General features: G+C 38.8%; 1 pseudogene; it reads right to left on the reverse strand.

Moving 5' to 3' along the window:
• Positions 1–12,357, reverse strand: part of LOC129063246 (60S ribosomal protein L21-like) — a 41,466-nt pseudogene extending 29,109 nt beyond the window's left edge.
• Between the last annotated feature and the right edge of the window lie 9,819 nt (positions 12,358–22,176).

Below are 22,176 nucleotides of genomic sequence, written 5' to 3' on the forward strand. Positions count from 1 at the left end.
TTCTAAATTACAACTGTCCTTGGGAAAACCCACCACATATGAAAAAGATTACCTTTCATCCATCCTGTCTTCACACTTTCTGACAATTTGGTGAGATGAAGGGGACATGTGAAGTAATCCTGCACTCTCTATCACTAGGCAGAACAGAAAGACTAACCCTTACAAGTCATAGAAACTTTCAGACCCAGATACAATGGAAAGTTCCTGATCACTGCCTTTCTCACTTTCTTCCTTCCTGTCTCTCTGACTGTACCCCACTGGTATATCTCCATCTATTCCTTCTTTCAAACTATTAGCAGATCAAGAGTCAACTGTACAACTTCCCTGTATAAAAGCTTTTAATGGGGCTCTGATCTGATCATGGGTCAGCTGGTTGAGCATCATCCTGCAAAGCGAAAGGTTGCCCGTTCAATTCCCGGTCAGGGTACATGCCTGGGTTTTGGCACACCCAGATGTGTGCCTGCAATCGAGAGGCAACCGATCAATGTTCCTCTCCCACATCGATGTTTCTCTTCCTCTCCTTTCTCCCTCCCTTTCCTTCACTCTAAAAATAAATAAACAAATTTTTTTTACAAGTTTTTAGTGCATTATTGCCTGGATAAAGCCTAATGTGAAAACTAAAAAATGGCATGTGGTAAAGAAGGAGATATTGAATAGTGGTTGATTTGCGACATTGCCTTGCTGAAGTCACCATTTTTGTGGCAGGTCTTCATTTGAATTAATTTTGTCAATTTGCCCAGAGCCTGGGCTCAATAAGTAACAGCAGACTAATATGTAAACAACAATATCATTGGAATCAACTGCAATGAGAAATTTAATTGGCAAGAAGACCGGCTATTCTGACTGGCTGATTGTTGAATTCTTAGAAATATGTGAAAAACTGTATTATAATTGAAATTATGGTACTTAAACTCAGGGCTAGAAGTGGTGTGTTTTACGTACCTGTTGATGTTAGGTTTGATATTTCCAGCAACAGATTCATACTGCACATTGAATCCTTAACCACAGTTCTTAACTGCAGCCTGGAATAGTGCCTCATGTATCATTAACTAGCCATTCCTCAGACAGGCCCATCCTCTCTTTATACCTGCCAATGTTATTGATAAGATAAAAGCCAGGTTCTTTCATTCCTTACTTCTGGACCAGGAAACATTTTATCTCTAAGGCACTTCTGGCTTATATTTGATCTCATTCATCTGCCCTTATTTCATAATTTTATTCTCCAAATCTCAGATTGATTTGGTCTTATTCAGGCCTACCGCATACAGAATATAACCTGGACCAGCTACATATTAATGTGGGGCCCAGGGCAAAATAAAAATAAAGACATCCCTGTTTAAAAATTATTAAGAATTTCAAGACCATGACAGCAGAGCATCAAACAAAGAACAGGCCTTTCTGCATTCAGGGCCCTGAGCCATTGCTCAGGTCACACAACTAATGAAGTCAGTCTACATATAACAATCTTGTAGTGCAAGATTCAGCAAACCACTACCCACAGTCTATCCAGCAGCTCCCCATTTCTGTAAGTGAAATTGTACTGGAAAGCAACCACACCCATTGGTATTGCTTTTGCCTGCTTTGCTCTACAATAGCAGAGTTCTATACATGCTACAGAGATCGCGTGACTCACAAGGCTGAAATATGGGCTATCCAGCCCTTTCAGGAAAAGTTTGCTGACTTCTGCTCTAGGGCCTGATCTGTGGCTGCTTGCTATTCAAAATGGGCACCCCGTGATCTGCAGTTTGATCCACTCTCCACCTAAGAAATCGAGAAGGGCCCAGCCAGGGCCTGCAGCTGTAAGTCAAAGAATCTGGAGGTTGTGGACCCATTCAGCGTGCACAGTCTTGGAATGCCAAAAATCTCCATGAATTCTCCAGTTGGGAACACCTACGATCTACCTGATCTCTACTGCCCAGATTTCTTGGGGGCCTGGGAATTGGAACCACCATTACCACAAGGCCACATGCCACACCAGCTCTCAGTCAGAGGACTGGCGCTTGCCTGGACGTTCATGTGCCCCTTTCATCAGAGATTGGGCTCAGGAACTGTTCTTTGACTGGCTCGAAATAAAAACTTTGAAATCCTCTGGCTCTGTACCTGGTCATTCCACACGCAACCATGATTCCCCTGAATCAGTGCCCATATAATCTTAATATCTGGGCTCAAGCCCCTGTCAAGAACTTAGGAGGATCTGAGATTTTCCTCTACATGCTAGTCATCTAGTTAGCAGGCCAGTTTCACGGATGCTGTAGAAGACATGAGGCTGGCAAAAGATATGGATACTGTGTAAGAAATGAAGGACAGTTTATTATTACTCACAGCAAGAGCAGTTGCCAGAGTAACTGCATTTTTACACCATTGTCCCAAGCCCCAGTTCCCACAGGGTGACACAAGGACCAATTTACACCTGTACTTGGCAGTGTTTGCTTTACAAGAAAGGCATTTTTAGCTTATGGAGCAAGGAATTTTTGAATGATACTCTATAATACTATAGTATTCCTACCTTAGCCACAGGGGATACATCTAAGAGCCCCAGTGGATGGCTCAAACCGTGAATAGCACCAAACCCTATACATACTACATTTTTTCTTATATATACAAACCCATGATAAAGGTTAATGCCTTTTCCAGCTTAACCAAGCACTAATCATGCACTGTGGCCTTAACTTTTGCAGTTTGAGGTGTGACAACAAAACTAGCACCAATTTCTTTTTCCTTCACAATTTCATGGGTAAATTCATTCTTACCATATATCTCAGCAAATTTAGCATGAGATTTTTCTTCTGTCCTTATTAAGTGAAGAACTTTCATGTTTTCAGGTAAAGGAAGCACTTTTTGGCTTCTCCTTGTCATCTTGAATTGCCAGCATTACTATTGCTTGTGTACAGTTGATCTGACAACCAAGATGGCTACTAAGTGACTAATGGGAGGGAAGCTTATACAGCATGACCACTCTGGGCAAAGAGATGATTCATATCCCAAGTGAGACAGTGCAGGAAGATACGAGGTTTCACAAGTTACCCAGAATGACATGCAATATGAAACTCAAGAATTGCTTATTGGGGGAATTTTCCATTTAATATTTTCAGACCAAAGCTGATTGTGGGTAGTTGAAATCACGGAAAACGAAACCGTGGATAAGAGAGGACAACTGTATACCGCACGTACCTGGTGCTCTTGACGGAAACATTATTTTGACTTAACCCAACAGTGAGCAAATTTGTCCTTTGCTCTGAAGGAAGACACTGTCTCTGTCTTCCAAAGCAGATTGCTACACAAACATCCTTGAAAACACAATTCAGAACAAAGGACAATCAATGTCCTGGTTGTGCGGAAATGCAAGAAGCTCCTGGAGAATGGATTTTGACAGGCCCTGTTTGGACGAGGTGTTTTATGGTGACTCCTCACTCCCATCCACCCCCATGTCTATAGATGAGTCACCTTTTTCCTGAGAGCAAGTTGAAATTTTGCTAATGACTTATCCCAGGTTTGATTCATTCTCTTTTAGTTCTCAACTTAGTATCTGACAGTTCAGAGAACTCTACCCGACCCACTCTACTGCCCCAACAGCAACACACACCTAAATGCTCTCTCCTGTTCTGTGACTTTTCAGGTAGAATTTCATCAATTGCTGTCAGTATACAGCCAAACAACTTAGGTCCCAAGATATGTGTAAAGCACTTAGCCACTCCCCCATCTACCATGTTCTTCTCTATTTCCTGGAGGGGGGTGTGTGTGTGTAACAGTACGAAAAGTATGTTGTGCAAATGAGAGGCCAAATAAGACTGAATAAAAAGGAACAGGAAGAGGAATCAGGAACTGACTCTAAACAAAAACACCATCCGGAGGAAGCAGGATAAGCCTGTCCAGACATCAGCAATTGTGAGGAAGGAAAAGCAATTACCAGAACAGATGGACGGAAACAGAGCAACTAACAGAGGTGGAGCCATGTTCGAGAAAGTGTGTCCGGATATTTGGGGGCTGAATAGAATGTGTGCTCATTCTCTGAAGCTCCTGGATCTATAACGATATTTTATGTGGCTATTTAACAGGCAGGCATGAGCGCCTGTAAACTATCAAGATGTTTCCTAAATCTGTAACTCTACGTCACTTCTGACTTCCTGTATTTTTATATATACGTATGTTTTTATTTTCATGGCTACTATCTTGGTTTATTCATTTCCTACTTGTCAGAATACTTTAATTCCTAAAGAATTGTACAAGTTTATGGAGATGACTGGAAAGTATATTAAAACCAGGTCTGTCCTAGAAAATATGGGACAGATGGTTGTGAGGCATTAAAAAAGAGAATTGTTACACCTACAATGAAGTGTCTTATTGTCTGCTGCATTTTTCAAAAGCTTGCAGAGTGAGGCATATGTTATTGTTACATCTTTTATGATATAACTAAATTCCTTCAAACACACACAATTAAAAAATAATCCACTCTCGAGTAAATTACATGTACATGAATAAAAATGCAATCTCTTTTAGATGAGTTTTGTGTTTCCCAGCTGTCCATGAGATTAGTATGTATATTAAATTATATACTCTCTACTCTGCATTCCATTGGCGCTACAAAGGAAAAGATTTAGCAGTTTTTTAATTTCTTACTGAAGTAAAGCCCTCACTAATTACTCATCAGCTATAAAAACTTTATAACTGTTCATTATTTTGAGGCATTTTGGTTGCATAAACTAACTCTAATTTTAGTAGTTTATTTATCTACTTTGATAAAGATAGAGCACTTCTTTCTTCCATACTCTAAATTAGGCACCAAATGCAATATTTTTAAAACAATGAGAATCATTGACATTTGGAGTTGAAAAATATTTAGTTTTCTCAAGGTAAATAAGAAAACTGAAACTCAGTGATTGCCCAAGAATAATATTCTTGAAAGGTATACCCAGACAGAAGTGCATTAAAACCACTTTTTCAGATACTTGGGGTTCATGCTTTCCATACCATGCAAAATTTTCTATTTGTGATTCTCATAGAGAGTTGATTCTAAATTTATTCACTTAAGTAGTGCCTGGACAGATGTATGTATATCCCTTGTCACCTGAAGCATGGACATTTCACTCTTAATCCATTTCTATTTGATATTTGTATATACTGCAAACTAAACACAGTAAATCTAGGTAAAATCATCACTATAGATAAGTTACAAAATTTTTCTTCTTGTGATGAGAACTTTTAAGATCTACTCTATTAGCATTTTTCAAATATGCAATACAATATTATTAAGTGTATTTTCATGATGTACATTACACCCCCATGACTTATGTTATAACAGGAAGGTCATGTCATTTGATCTCTTTCACCCATTTTGCCCAGCCTTTACCCTTTACTGGCAACCACCAGTCTGCCCTCTGTATCTATGACCTTGGTTTTGGTTGTTCTTTTTGGTTGGGGGAGGTGGAAGATTTTACATAAGAGTGAGATCATGCGGTATTTGTCTTTCTCTGCCTTATTTATTTCACTTAGCACAATGTCCTCAAGGTCAATCCATAACAAATGGCAAGATTTCCTTCTTTTTATGGCTGCCATGGTAGGATTTTATCTTGTATTACTATTCCAGATGATTATTTCAAATCCTTCATGCACTGTTATAACAAAAGATAGGCTTTTTCTTTGGGAACAAATCTATTTTTTAAGTCAACATCTGGGAAGCTGAAACTCCAAACTGAACATTAGTTATAACTTAAATTTTACCATGTTATGGGGCCAATGAACTCCTGATGGTCTTTCTTTTTCTTTTTTCTAAATTAAATTTATCAGGATGATATTGGTTCACAAAACAATACAGGTTTCAGTTTTTCAAAGTCTTCATAGAGTTTGGTGACAAAAAAACTCCACAGTGAACAGATTTCATGACTTATGATTATAATGTCTCTATTTAGGGTGTTTCTGGACTATTCATAAGCCTGGAATACTTAGAAATGTCCATCTGGATACCTTTTATCCTATTTTCCTTTTTTCATTATTCTTGTTAAAGTGCCCCAGATACTTCAATATTTTTTGGGATCACAAATCCTTTGTAAAATCTTTTGCAAATAAAAGTTTCCCTTAAGTAGAAGGGACTCTTATGGTGAAAAGTCTCTGCTCCTCAGTCTTGGTGGCTGCCAGGCTTTACTGCCACTTCCCAAGTGTAGGCTCTCTCCTACGGATTCTGCTATATGTACCTTCACACACTACCATGTGTTTATCTTGCCATTATAAGGTGCAACCGTGCGCATCTTCTATTAGCATTTTTTTTTTATTTTTGAGGAATCACCATAGTGTTATACATAGTGGCTGCACCAAGTCCTACCAATAGTGTACAAGAGTTCTCGCTTCACCACATCCTCTGCAACACTTGTTATTTCGTAGGGAGTTTTTTTGTTTTGTTTTGATAATAGCCATCCCAAGAGGTGTGAGGTGATCTATCATTGTGGTTTTGGTTTGCATTTCCTTGATGATTAGTGATGTTAAGCCCCTTTTCATACACCTCTGGGACATTTGTATGTCTTCTTTGGAAAAATATCTGTTCAGTTCCTGTGTTGGTTTTTTAATCAAGTTATTATTACTATTATTATCTTTGCTATTGAATTATAAGCATTCCTTATATATTTTGGATATTAATATTTTATCAGATATATGGTTTGCAAATATTTTTCTCCCACTCTGTATGTGACATTTTTATTGGGTTGATTTGTTTCCATGGTATGCAGAATCTTTTTAGTTTGTTGTAATCCCACTTAACTATTTTTGCTTTTGTTGCCTGTGCTTTTTCTGTCATATCCAGAAATTATTGCAAAAGCCAATGTTGAGAAGCATTTTACCTATATTTTCTTCTAGAAGTTTTATGGTTCAGGTCCTATATTTAAATCTAAAATCCATTTTGAGTTGGTTTTTGTGCATGATGTAATATACGGGTCCAACTGTTTTCCATTAGCATTTTATCTGTGCTCCTTAGACTACAAACTCTTGCTATAATGGCCCTGATGTAAGCTATGGGATTTTATCATTATATTTTGCATTTACATTATTTATAAACTATCTTTTTCTCCAAATCCATTTAAACACAAGTTTTTATACTAGTTAAAGCTTTGTGTCAAATGATTCATGCTAAATGTTTACACATTTTTCTTCTTTTCTATTTCCAAATATGTCTTTATTACCATAGTCTTCCAAATTCTGTGATTGTGTTAATTTTTTTCCTTTTTAAATTATGCAATTTTCTTTAAGTCAAACCCAAATTCATAGAGTCTCTGTTAAAACTTTTTAGTTAATCCTGGTCAATTACCCAGAAAATTGTGGGAAAGGACACATAACATAAGATTTACTCTTTTATCCATTTTTAAATGTACAATTCAGTAACAATAAATACATTCACAATGTTGTGCAATCATCACTGATTAGCTTTCTAAGTAACAATACTGATACTGAGGGAGAGAGGAAGGCAACATCTGTGTGCAAGAGATGCATCAATCAGCTGCCTCTCGCATGCCCTCCCCCACCTCCGCCGGGGACCCAAGAGTGCACTCTGACTGGGAACCGAACCGCTCAATCCAGTAAGCTGCACCAGCCAGGGCCCATCTTTATTTTTAAAAGCTAGTTTTTAGGGCAGCTTTAAGTTCACAGCAAAATTGACCAGAAAGTACAGAGATTCCCCCTATTCCCACAAATGCACAGCTTCCCCTATTATCAATATTCCCACTAAAGGGGTACATTTGTTACAATTGATGAACCCACAATACATTGACATATCATTATCACCTAAAGTTCATAATTTATATTAGAGTTGCCTCTGGGTTGCTTTGACTTTTTATTTATTAAAATCTGTTGCCTGATTTAAGGGGAAAAAATACAACTTGTTACTGTCTAAAATCTTGGAAATGCAGAGAAACACGTAGAAAATATGAAAATCACCTGTACTATCACTCAGGAAAAGACCACTGAAACATTTTGGTATACAGACTTCCACGTCCTTCCTCTCTTTCTATCTTTTGTAACTTAGCTTTTCACCTATTTATATGAAACATTTTCCTTGTTTATTTTTTGGACAAGAGAATTTTTAATGGCAACATGGCATTTCATTGCATACTTATAATACTATTTAAGCAAACTTAATACTACTGGCTTGTGGGTTATTTCTAATTTTTTGACTGTTAAAACTATTGCTGTGATTTTTTTTAAAAAACTGTACATTTGCAATTATTTTAATTCATGCATACGAGTCTTTATTAAATAAAGTCCTAAAAGTAGAATTGTTGGGTCAAATGTACAAATGTAATTGGGTTTTGCTACATATTTCAAATTGAGCTGACTTATACTCCCACCAATGCACTGATACTTTTATAATACTATGAGTCTATTTAAAAAAGCAGGACTGCACTCTTTGCCTCTTTTGAACAGGCCGGTGATTTTCCCCACCCCGTTCCTTCCACAGGCCTCACTGATGCCCTTCTCTCTTGGAGCAGGCCCTTGCCTCCCCTCCCTTCCTGCCCCCAGGAGTGTTTTCTTTGCCTTTATCCTAAGCTCCAAGGGCCCTTCTTTTTTTTCTTTTTCTCTTTTTGCCTCTGTAACATGTTTCCTGAGCCCATGCAGCCCAGCTGGCTCACTTCTTCCAGGGCTCACTTCTTCTACCTCTGTGACTTTCTAAGTAAACTTTAGGTTGTATTTGGGGGAAAGAAAAAAAAAAGGAGACAACTCAACTGGCTTTTTGAGGAGCTAGATAGATATTGCTTTCCATTTCCAAAGAATGGATGTTCACCAGCATTAGGGACAAACTGGATTCATTCATTGTATAATTTAGCGGGGAAAAAGGATGAGAAGCTTTTAAAAATTTCTGAATTCAGTTATTCCAGTAGGAAGCAAAACTTCAAGTTGCATATTTTATTACCAAATCTCGTCTGGAGTGATTCAATTCAAATATTTATGAGCAATGAATAATGAATTGAGTGTAATAGAAGATTATTTCTCTTACTGATTGATACTTACATGAAAGAATGGAATATTCTCAGGATTGAATGGTGCTTGGACTGCATGATTTCAATATGAGATTTTTTTCCAGTGCAACAAATTGTAGGAAACCATAGTTTTTAAAGAATGTTTCCTTTTTTCACTTTGAAGTGAGATTGTTATTGGGGAGGCAGTCTGAAATAATGGAAAAGTTTTTAGAAAGATTTGCGAAGATGTAAGCTTACTCAAGGTATAGTGACATTTCACATACAGCTATTGAGCACCTATCGTGTTCAAGGTGCTGTGCTGGCAAGTTTGTGTAGTAAGATGATTCAATTGAGCCTCTGACCCTCACAGTCTACTGAGGAGACAATCATAATACAAAGTAAGTGACATTGGAGTTCTGCAAAGAAGAATAAATTCTTCTTAGGAGGCAGGTATGAGAGGAACAGGCTATCCAAGAAAGATCTCCCAACTTTCTAGGAATCGAGTCATTCAAGTCTGTATACTTCACTATGATTATAACATGAGAACGCAGAAGAAACATGGTCCCCAAGAGATTACTTTTTAGACTGGAGAGGAGTCAGGACTATGTATCCTAAAGTCATGAGCCACTATTATCTTTTATTTTTTGAAAGATCTATAGCAGCTTTAGTCTTTTCAAAAATTATTTTTCAATTACAGCTTACATTCAATATTATTTTGCATTAGTTTCAGGTGTACAGCATAGTGGCAATGTTATCTTTTAAAGATTCAAGTGCATAACAGAGAAACATTTTCAAGATTGGTAATAATTTTTCCTCATAATTCTAAAGGCTTTTCACCATTGTTTTCTAGCTTCTTGTGTGGCTGTGAAGAAATTTGACTCTGTTCTCGTAGTCCCTATATATATGACCTATTTGTTTGTTTTTGCCTTAGAAGCTTTTAGGATATCTCATTACCTTTTAGAAATTTTTTATTTATTGATTTTTAGGAAGAGAGGAAAGGGTGGGGAGAGAAACGTCAATTTGTTGCTCCACTCATTTATGCATTCATTGGTTGACTCCTGTATGCGCCCTCACATTAACTTCTAAGAGGTTATAAGTAGTCTCCCCTTCTCTTCTGTCGTTCAGTTCCCAGGTGTGGACTCAGTGCGCTTTGTTCTGTTCCAAATGGTGAGAGCTAAGCTTGGAACATTTAATGGACTTTATTAAAAGATTGAAAACATCAGAATGAGTTTTCAACACATCAGGCTAAATCTTTTTGTATTTATCATTCTTAACTTATAGTTAATTTACTTTTCACCACAATAGCCATAATGCCACTTTTCTAACAACTTGTTTTTTTAGTATAATCCTTTTTCACTCAAAAACATACTAAATAAGTATTCTATAACCAGCAATATTTCGACATGATGGTTTTAGACAAAGATGCACTCACCAAGTCACTTGAATTCACTTCTAGTTATAAATATCATGTGGAGCAAATCAGAATTCTGTACTATGTTTGACAATGTATTGTATATTTCTTCACGTGCATTAAGAGAGAGGGATTCTTCTGTCTGTTTTGAAGTGCTTTTCTGTTTGGCTTTCATTTTGTCCTAAAAGGTTGTGTGTGTGTGTGTGTGTGTGTGTGTGTGTGTGTGTGTGTGCATGTGTTATAACTATTTTTAAGAGTATACTGACTGCAAAGTAGCATGAGCCTCTAAAATCTATGAAACAAACATGTCTCTAAATGAGTAAAGGAAACATAATATTCAGATACACAATACTGCCCTGCATTAAGACAAATGTTTTTGAATTATGAAGAGAACTTTTCGCTCCTGGATCTCAGCTCCATTCCCAAAGGCTCTTTCCTTTGCATTCGCACAACTAAAGCAAAATTATAATAGTTTTCCTGGAACTCAGGTATGATTGGCCTCAGTATAAATCAATTCTTTCCTTCTAGGAGGCCAATGATTGTTTATATAAGTGACAATTGTTTTCAGTGTCTACTTCTGCTGGAGCCTATCATGAGCATATATTTGTGATACAGTCTTTCCTATAAGTCACCCGGGCAACCGCTTGTCTACCTGCCTGCTGAGCAGCCTGGCACCAAGGAACAGACAAGAGTCACACACAGTAACTATGCTATTCGCTCAGCTTTTATTGACTGCAGGTTCACTCAGAGTAGAACATCAACATACATGGATATCCTACTTACACTCTAACAATCAAAGAGAAATATAACACACACACACAGAGCAATCAGTGGGGAATAACGAACCTGGGTCTCAGAGTCTCAGTCAGCAGGTCCGGGGCATAGCACAGTGGGCAAGGGAGTTGTCAGTGTCTTGGAAGGAAGGGTCTCCGGAGCCAGGTGGGCAGCAGGGCAGATGAAGTCCTCAGTCCAGCAGGGCAGAGCCTCCAGTGGCTGATGCCAAGGGAGAGCACCGTGGCGTGGAGCAGCGCTCTGGGGTGTGGAGCTTGGCTGTCTCAGCAGTGGTCTGGGGCCTGCCTCAGTTATACCTTGAGAGTGGTAAACTCCACCCTTCTGGGGCTCTTGATAAGAGTCTTGGCACCCCTGATGGCAAATAGGGTATTTTCCCAAGAGCCTATCTATGGTGGTCCTGCTCTGCAAACGTGGCTGTTCTAATCACATGTGCAGATATTTTAGGTGTGTCTCCTTGCCAGCTGTGTCTGCTCTGACTTAGATAGTTTCCCTCTTGAACCAAAGTGTCCTGGCTGACTGGCAGCCATCGTGGTCGACGTGAGTGACTCCACTTTGTTTTATATACTTTGTGCTATCTTAATTGGACCACTGCCATTTTATTGGTCTTACTTGCCACAGTCCTGTCTTTTTTTTTTTTTTTTTTAACAGTATAGAGGTCTTTTACTTTTTTTACATTCACCATGCCATGAACTCATAAGGAATGGGTTCCAGCAGGTGAGGCTTCTTTCCATTGGTTCTCACACAGCATGCTTCTCTGGGTGGAGCAGGCTGACGCTTCAGTTGAACCCTGAGAACTTTTTCTTTGGTTTCCTTCTTTTTCTGATCATTTTCCTTCACACATTTCAGAAAGCTCCCTCTGCTCTGAGATTGCTTAATGTGCTCAGTGCATACACTGATTCTCTGGGAAGAAGCTTGCCCGTAACTTCTGTGTTTATAACAATGCGCACCACATGCTGGGTGACATTGTAGACTCTTTCAGTTTTGCCAAGGTAACCTTGTGGGGCATTCCTTTTTGAACAATGCCCATTCCCTTGATGTCTGCAGTATCACCTTTCTTGTGGATTCGCAGGTATGTGGCCAAAGGAACAACTTCACATTTTCTAAAAGGCCTGGAAAACATATGAGTATAGCAGGTGCCTCTCCTCTCTTGCTTTGTGTTAGTCATTTTGGAGAATTACTTGAAGACAGTGGTTTTGGCCAAAAAGTGGAACCCAGTCTTAATGTAGCTTACCATCTGGCACATCAAAAACAATCTTTTTTTTCCTTCACGTCATTCCAAGGCTCTGGGCTGTATTCTTGGCACTAGGCAACAAAGAAAAGTGAACAGAAATGCCACCGATGGCAAACCCACACTTCTATTGGGGAAAGATATGCAATTATACAATCAACTATAATAAAAATAAGACCGAGAAAAACAGAGGTATAAGCCAAAAGCAGAATTAGTGGTCATGACACAGACTACGGACATAAAGGTCATAAATTAATTTTTTGCTGTGATTAGCACTTCATGCCATGTGCTATGACTGCTTTCTAGAATGTACATATACATTTTTTAGTTTTATATCAGGCCCTGTTCAAAAATACGTAATTTCCCTTTTAAAATAACAAAACTTATTATAAAACTTGATAAACTGATTATAAAATGTAGGTGCATAGTGATGTGATGCCTTTTTACAGCTGCTTTCTGATTGTTTAAACTTTACATTATAAATTTGACTAGAAAATATATATGACTATGCAAAAGAAGTGTATGCATATTCTTATTCAAACTACTTCTGATAAGCAAAACTCTAAAATACATTATAGAAGATAATAAAATATTTTCTTGTGAAAATAATGTATATGGAACTGTAAACATATAAGAGTACTCAAAGTAATTTGGAAAGAGAAATAGAGGGGATAACAATACATGTTATAAAGATATGGAAATTAAAATTTTATCCAAGAATAGCTAATCAGTCAATGAAATAGTATCTGAAGCAGACTCATGCCTATATGGAAATCTGATATAAGCTATAGGTGGCGTTTTAAATTAGGAGGAAATTTATGAACCATTTAATGAATGAAGTTGGTACCACTGGTCATCAACATGGAAACAAGAATGAATTTTGTTTTCTTTCCCCTCCTCCCTCAAAATAAGAAAATGTCCACATCACAGAGTTGTTACTGTATTATGTGGTTGTTAAAAAACAATGAGGTACATGTATGTGTAAAAATATAAGGAGATCTTTTTAAAACTTTATTTATTTTAGACAGAGAGGAAGGGGGAAAAAAGAGAGAGAGAGAGAAAGAGAAACATCAATCTGTTCAGTTAGTTTTTATTAAAAGTCTTCTACCTGTTAGTAGGCTGGCACAGTGATTTCCAAAATGTACTCTAGGAACCCCTGAAGGCCTCTGATGCCCTTTCAGGGGACTCATGAGCTGAAAGTTACTTTAAAAATATACTAATATGGCCCTGATTGGTGTGGTTCAATAGGTTGGGTGTCATCCTACAAACCAAAAGGTTGCCAGTTCGATTCCTGGTCAGGGCATGTGCTTGGGTTGAGGGCCAGGTGCCCAATTTGGGGCATTTGAGAAGCAACTGATCGGTGTTTCTTTCCCTCTCTTTCTCCCTCCCCTCTCTAGAAATAAATAAATATGTGTGTGTGTGTGTGTGTGTGTGTGTGTGTGTATAGTAATATGTTAATTGTCCTTTTTTGCTTTCATTCTCAAATGAGGTTACAATAGATTTTCCAGAGGAAGAGGATGGTCATGAGGTTAATGAGATGGAAGAGGACAAGGGTAATAGTAGCAAGATGTTTCACTGTGTAGTTTCCTTATTTTATTTTTATTTTTATGCAATATGAATGTGTCTATTAAAACATGCACCTTAAAAGATAATATGGTTGAATACTTGTATCATCTTTGGATGGAAGACATTTCTGAATATGCCACAAAATCAATAACCATAAGATAAAAATGACAAATTTGACTACATAAGAAGTTAATAATTTTGTCTAGCAGGAAAAAAATCCCCCAAATTATGAGACAAATGACATGTAGGAAAAAAGCTTTGCAAATGTGGTGTGTGGTAAACAATGGTCCCTTTCAAATCAGTAAGAAAAAAGATGAGTACCCAGTAGGGAAATAGGCCAAGGCCATGATTAGGCCATCAGAAATGAAAAAAATACAAATGCCCCTAAATATATGAAGATATGTTCTGTCAAGGCATTAGTCAAAAAAATAAAAATGAAGTAAATAATGAGTTACCTTTTTTAGGACATTCAGATTAGCAAAGATTAACTAGAATAATGGCAGAGCTGGAGGGAAATTGGTATTCACATACAACATTGGTAGGAGTATAATACACTTCTAAAAGGCAGTGTGGCAATAAATATGAAGATATTAATTGCTTCATACTCTAAGAATTCTGATTCTAGGAATTTAATCTAGGGTCACAAAGATAAATTCTAAAAATAATCATAGGTCAGATTACTAATTTCTGCCCCCACTGCCCCATCCGATCTCCCCTTATCCTTTTACTAATAGACTCTCTAGTCCTGTTGAGTTTTAGGATACACTCCTACTTCACAGAAGAGACCATTTCCTGGCTTACCCGGGAGGTAGGTATGGCCTTTTAACAACATAATGTCAGTGGAGGTGAATGTTCAATTTTTGTGTTACTTGATGAAAATTGCCAGTTCCTCTCTTTTCCTGTGTGAAAACATGGTGCTGTGGGCCAGATATGGCCAAATAGAACCCCCCCCCCCAACCCAGCATTTTAAGGTGTGGCAGAATAATAAGCTAAAAGGAACCAGTTACCTTGCATGGCTGAGAAGCAGAGCTGTAGACCACATTCATTTCTAGAAAAGAAAAATAAAAGTGATATTGTTTGAGCCATGGAAATTGTCACACCAGGTTATCCCATAGCTTGACAAATACAAGTTTAAATGTTTGTCAATATAGTTTTTTTCCCAATAAATGTTGTCATAATGGAATCAAAGGCAATTATTAAAAGCCATTTTCTAAATCTATAATGGTCTATATGTATTGTTGGGTTTCATAGCGCACTTGAATTGCTATAATAAAATTCTACAGACAGTAAGGCTTAAACAACAGAAATTTATTTCTTAAAGTTCAAGAGGCTGGGAAGTCCAAGATCAAGATTCCAGCCAATTCAGTTTCTGGTGAGAGCTCTCTGTCCTGGGCTTGCAGATGGCCACCTTGGTAGGTGTTCATATGGACTTTCCAAGGGGCATATATTTGGGGAGGGGCATTAGTGGAGTTGAGAGAGAACAATTGAAAACGTGCTCGGGTCTCCATATTTCAATAAGGACACCAACCCTATCCAGTTAGGGCTCCACCCACATGACCTTACTGAACCTTGACTCCTAAAGACCCTGTCTCCAAATACAGTCACATGTTAATTTGAAGGGGGACACAATTCAGCCCATAGCACTGAGTCAACAAAATTACTAAAATCATGTATATTATGATTCCAATTTCAAATTTTATTACATGTTTATATATTTACATATATATAAAATTCGAAATTATATATACACACACATATATATATACTAAAGAGAGAGAGAGAGAGAGAGAGAATATTTATATAGATAGAATCTGAAAGGATGCTCCTCAGTAACAATGAACTCTGTGTAGATGAGATTTAAGTAGGCAATGACAGGCATCCTTGGGCTGTGTTAAGAACAAATTATAGCACAGAAAAACAGGTATAACTAAAAATAGTGGTTGACATATATCACCACCATAAGAGCAACCAAAAGCTATATAACAAATGAAGATTTGTTTCATATAAATAACTTTAAATGTAAAAATATAACAATAACAACCCCCAAGAATGACACTTTTCAAAAGCACAAATGTGTACAATGAATTCTACTATCAAGTGAAATATTTCTTGAAAAATAGAAATTGTTTCTTGTTATTTCTGTGCTTTATGTTGGATTGTGCTAGAATAAATACTTTAGAGATTATATCTCAGGAATAAACCATGCCATCATTTTCAGAGTCCTTTCAAATTTCTACTTGGTTCACTCATTCATCTCTCACCTATTTGCCCTTTTCCCAGAGTGTTATGGATCTGCTCAATCTCCTTGTAGCTCTTAGTAACTACATTTTTTCCCTCTTGTAAAAGTACATGTTATATGTCTATGTAAGTAGCTGTTGCTTTTTTCTTTTATTCTGTTTTCTTCCCTTTGTTCTTTTACTATCTTCCTTATCCTCACCCTTTCTTCTTTTTCTCAGCCCTCTTGTTGACTTACTCTTAATCTACTCAGTTTTTCATTGTTTTTCTTCTTTTTTCCCCTCTCAAATCCTTAGGCTCATAAGAAAACCCAAAAAAGTACCTCCACAGAGCAAGCAGAGTATTAAAATGTGGGGCTTATCTCTGCCCCAAGACAGTCTCAGAACAGTCTGCATTCATGTTGCTCCCAGTCCTTAAGTTGACTCACTGTAACAGTCAATAAAGGTGGTATGTTGAACAGAACCACATGGGTCAATATTTAGTTTACAGCTCATTTCATTATTCCTGTCCTTCAACAAGAGGAAAATATGCCCTTTCTCCCATCACTCCCCATGTGACTTATTTGCTTCTTCATGCAATGTTCTGAAAACACTATTTACCTAAAGAAAAAAATGATTGGTGAGGGAAAAGAAAAATCACCTGCAAATTTCTGTCATGGGGAAAATCAAGATGGTGGAGGAGTGAATGAAAGTCACACTGACCTCCTCTTAGGACCAATCTGGAATTACAACTAAATTGTGGAGAAATCACCTGGAACAAACAACTGAACAACAGTGAGAGGGGAGCCTTATAACCTCAGACAGACAGAAGAATCAGCTTTAGCGCAACTTAACTGGTAAAGAGTACAGTAGAGACTTGAAAATGTGGGTGGGGTGCCCATGGGCGGCAGCACCAGAAGGATATTGAAACAGCCAGTTGGATCCCTCTGAGAAGAGCAGGGTCTAATCCATAAGTGAGGATCTCCAGCCTACAGCACCAGAGCCCAAAAAAATACACAGAACAACCAGCTGTGAAAAGATGCAGAGTTGCTCTCTTTCAGAGATGGGCAGCTGGAGATGCAAAGAGCCTTTTAAAGGGCCAAGGCATACATTTTTATTTGCAGCCACTTACCCTGGTCCCTGGCAAAGGCAGGGGCAGAGTGGGCAAGAGACAGAGTGGGGAGGAGAAATTGGGAAGGAAGCTTTGGGGAGAGAACTGAGAGAGTAGCCAACGGGATCCCAGTGCTGACTCATCCCCCATATGGCAACAGCCATCTTGCTCAGGCAGACCACTCCCCTGAGTGGTAGCAGCGTGAGAGGACCTAATAACCCCGCCCCCAGGAGGGACTCTGCCACACCCTGTGGTGCCTAAGCCTGACTGCTGAGTGTAAAGTGACTAGATTAACAGCCAAAGGAGACAGCCACAGGCAGTAGATTCCTGGAAGTCTCGAACAGACTGCCTAAGGTCAAACAGGGTCCATATCTGACATCATCAGAGGCAGACCCAGAAAGAAAAAAGAGCAGTCTCCTACCATAGAAGTTTACACCACAAAGTCAGGAAATCAAGGCAGATCAACTCAAGAAACAGAAGCAAAAGAGGAGAGTCTCACAAATAATGGGAAGACAAAGAAAGAGCCCCAGTCGAAGGGAAAGGAGGAATCCCCAGAAAGAGAACTCAATGAAATGGAGGCAGGTAAACTATCAGATATTGAGTTCAAAAGAGGGGTTCTGAGGAAGATCAATGAGCTCAGTGAGCTCAGAGAGATTTACCAAAAACTACAGGGAACTATGAGGAACTTACTGAAAACGATATCAGCATGAAAAAAGACATCGAAACCATCAATAAGAGACAAGAGGAAGTGAAGAATACAATTTCTGAACTGAAGAACACAGAAGAAGGAATCAAAAGCAGGCTCGGTGAAGCAGAGGAACGAATCAGAGAGCAGGGTGATAAGGTAGAGAAAAGCTCCTAGAAAGAGCAAGAAAATGAAAAAAGACTCCAAAAGAAAGAAGAGGTTTTGAGGGAAATGCAGGACAACCTGAAATGTAATAATATCCATCTAACAGGGAGACCAGAAGGCGAAGAAGAGGAGGAAGGGACAGAGAACCTGTTTGAAAAAGTAATGATGGAAAACTTCCCTACATTGAGGAGACAGAAAGTCACATGAGTCCAGGAAGCACAGAGGTCCCATTCAAGAGGAACCCAATGAGGCCCACTTCCAGACACATCATAATTAAAATGGCAAATGTTAAAGACAGACAGAGGATTCTAAAGGCAGCAAGGGAGAAACAGGTAGTAACACACCAGTGAGCCCCAATACAGCTAGCAGCTGACTTCTCAATAGAAACACCTCAAGCCAGAAGGGAATGGCAAGAAATATTCCAAGTCATGGAAAGCAAAGGCCTGCAACCAAGACTGCTCTACCCAGCAAGGCTCTCAATTAAAATGGAAGGTGAAATAAGGAGTTCCCCAGACAAAATAAGGGTAAAAGAATACACTGCCACCAAACCAGCATTGCAAGACCTGCTAAAGGGACTGCTTTAAGAAGATGAAGTGAGTCTATGAATACCCAGTTCCTTTCACAATCACCAATACTTGATATTACCAATATTTTTAGTAGGTATTAATCTGATTGTGACAATGATGTGTTATTTTAATTGTTCCTTTATTATTTGTTGAAACTAAACCTGTTTTTGTATATTTCTATCCTATTTCTATCATTTTTAAAAAGCTTTAAATGACTTTTTGATAATCTTTATTCATTTTTTGACTAAATGTTTGTAGAATTTTTTCCTTAAAAAACACAAAAAACTATTAACCCTTTTTTAGATGTGCAGCAAATACTTTCCTACTCTATTACTCGTCCTGTAATTTTTTAAATATATATATTACTGTATAGTCTTAAATGTTTAATATAGTCATATTGTCAATATTTTACTTTATAGTTTCTGGGTTTGAATATTTTACTTCAGGGTAAGAAAAATATTAGTTTTTATTTTCTCCTAAAACTCCTTAGATTTTACATATTTATTTTTAACTCACCTGAATATATTTTGTATAATGTGTGAAATAGGGCTCTATATTTGTTTTATTTCAAGTAATCGTGGTCCATGCACCTTATTTGTTGAATAAGCCTTATTTTCCCCATTGATTTGAAATATCAACTTAATCATATATTACATTGTTAGGCAGATATATATGTTTGTTTCTAGGATGCTCATTTTATTTCACTGATCTACTTGATTGTTTCTGTGCTGGTGTCATGTTGTTTTAATTGCTGGGACTTCATAATGGATTTAAATGTTTTAATATTTTATAATGGATTCTGACATTTAAAAAAATTAATAAATAAAATCAATTTGCATTAAGAAAATATCTGTCCTGGACCATCCAATTTTAAAGGCTACTCAGAAGAACCAAATTTTGGGGCGGGGGGTAACTATAATTGAAGCAAATACTTGGAATGGAGCAGAGGATGAGAAGACAATAGTGGCAGAAAGGAAGCTCTAGGTTTACAACTTCGATAAAATTTGGGAGATATTAAGGTAGTACAGAGTAGACAAGATGGTTACTCTCCTAAAAGAATTAATATCTAGTAGGAGAAGTGGCATGCCCTCTGTGTTGGGTGTTCCCAAAACCATCAGTTTCAATGATTTGCTAGAAGGAGTCACAAGATTCAGACATTTTCTCCAGCTCCAGTTACAGTTTATTATAGCAAAAGGATACAGGGTAGAATCAAAAGAGGGAAAAGGTGCACAGGGAAACCGGGAGCAAAGCTTCTCCTCCATGGAGTCCCACAGACAACACAGTTCTCCCCAATGTGTACAATGTGTAACAACATGTGTGAAGTTGTTCCCAACCAAGGAAATTCACCCAAGCCTTGGTATCCAGGATTTTAAATGATGTTCAGTCATATAGTCATGCAGTACCCCTGTGACTGACCTTAGCACTTCCCCCCAAATGTAGAGCTGACACAGCATGGCCCAGGGCCTCTTGTATACAGAAAATTTTTATTAGTCATAAGTCATGCTGTTGTTGGCTTAAACTATCTGGTAAAACTAGTGGAGTGTGGCCCAAAGCCCCACACATATAAAAACACTCTTATCAGGTAGGATAAAGGTTCAGAGGTCATCTCTCAGGAGTTAGTCAAGGGCCAGTTCTTTGACTTTGGAATGTGCAGGGTTTGAGTTAGCCAAGCTCACTGAGTTAACCCTTTAGTGCACCCCCAAGTAACATGTAGGCTATAGACACTTTTTTTTAGGATAACTATGTATGGTACCACTTGGGTACTGGAAATATCAGGGAGAACACTCTGTAAAGTATATTATTGACTAACTGCTATGCTATGCACCCGAAACTAATACAAAAATAACATTAAATGTAAACGGTAATTGAAAAAATTTAAATATAAAAAATTTATTAATAAAAGGTATCATAAAAGTAAAAAAAAAACTTTAAAAATATAAATAAATAAAATAAAATAAAAATAATCGAACTTTTTATCTTCCTGATGGCAGTAAAACTATTCTAGTCATAGTCTTAATTACTTTAGTCCTGGCCAGTGTGGCTCAGTTTGGGCATTGTCCTGCTAACCGAAACACCACATGCTTAGGTTGCAGTTTCAGCCCTGGATCAGGGCAACCAATCAATCTTTCTCTCTCACATCGATGTTTCTCTCCTTAGGTCTCCCACCCTCTCTTCTCCTCTCTCTAAAATCAATAAACATCTCTTCAAGTGAGGATAAAAAATTACTTTCGGTTTTGTTTCCATTTTGGTTTTGGACATTATGTCAGGTTTTAAATCAATCAATACAATATTCATTCTCCCTTCGATCTCGGGCCGATTTGCAATTTCAAGGTTTAATAGTGCCATTGTTACTGAGCAGAGTGGGATTTGGCCACCTGCCACCAAACACAGATTGGTGGGGAAGGAAAAAAGGTCTTTATTAAAATATTGCCCAATTTGAGTAGAGGACAGAGGGCTTCCCAAGTTCAGGCCAATTTCTTCTGCAAAACACAGAAAGAACCCATCCACCCCCAGACCTAGAGACAATGTCCAGAAACCGCGCTCCATCCTTATCTGTCCTTCTGGAGCCCAAGGCTGCTATGTGGACAGCTCTCTGACTTCAGGCTCCCTCCCTGGAGTTGCACTTTCGGGACCGGTGCCACCATTGCCTTACTGCAGCTTCCCCTGTCCTGCCGGGGCTGCTGACAACCACTGCTAACAGTCATTCAGGGGCTCCACCCATGGGGCCTGGAGCCCAAGGCTGCTCTCGCCCTTTCGGCAGGTGAGCCCTCTGGCCTGCACATCTGTGCACTGATCTCAGAGGCAGAGAAGGGCACCGTCTGGTATCTTCCATGCTGTGCAGAACCGTGGCGTCCAGGTGGCCTTCAGGGTATGCGTCTCCATGGATCAGGCCCAGCGTGTGGGATTTGGCTTTGGTGTGAGCCAGCCTCCCAACTGGGCAAGTGAAGGGAAGGAGAAAAAGAGGCAAGACTCTCCCTGCCTTCTGTTTAAATCCCTGGCCCTCAAATTCCACGTGTTCCGGAAGCATCCCACTTTCTAGCCAATCCCATGGGCTGGACTGTCAGGCCAGCCCCTCCTGGGCCGCCATGTTAACCTCCATGGTACACGTGTCGCTGTGACCTCCCCAGCCTGTGCAAACTCTGTGCAACCTTTTTCCTGCTGTGTCATGAGCCACGCTAGTGTGTTTATTCTTACCAGGGGTAGGGAAATCTATTATGCCCTGCGCTGTGGCTTTGTATCCTGCGACCCCTCCCTCATTCTGGGGCCTGGGCTCTCCTGCACTGCCTCGAATTCCTCCCCTCTCCCCAGTGATCTCGCCGGATCCCACTGTATCACCATGGTGTACGTGGGTATCATGAGCAAATGTTTTGTGATAGTCTTTCCTGTAAGTCCTCCCTCAACCGCTGTTCATGTTGTCTGACCTGGGCCTTAGGAACTGAAAGTGCCAGGCCACCTACATGGCTTCTCGCCCTGCAGGTAGTGCTGGCACCAAGGAGTGAGAG

The sequence above is a fragment of the Pteronotus mesoamericanus genome, unplaced genomic scaffold, assembly GCF_021234165.1.
Source record: "Pteronotus mesoamericanus isolate MK-2021 breed Mesoamerican mustached bat unplaced genomic scaffold, CSHL_Meso_final scaffold_85, whole genome shotgun sequence".
NCBI classification, from domain to species: Eukaryota; Metazoa; Chordata; class Mammalia; order Chiroptera; family Mormoopidae; genus Pteronotus; species Pteronotus mesoamericanus.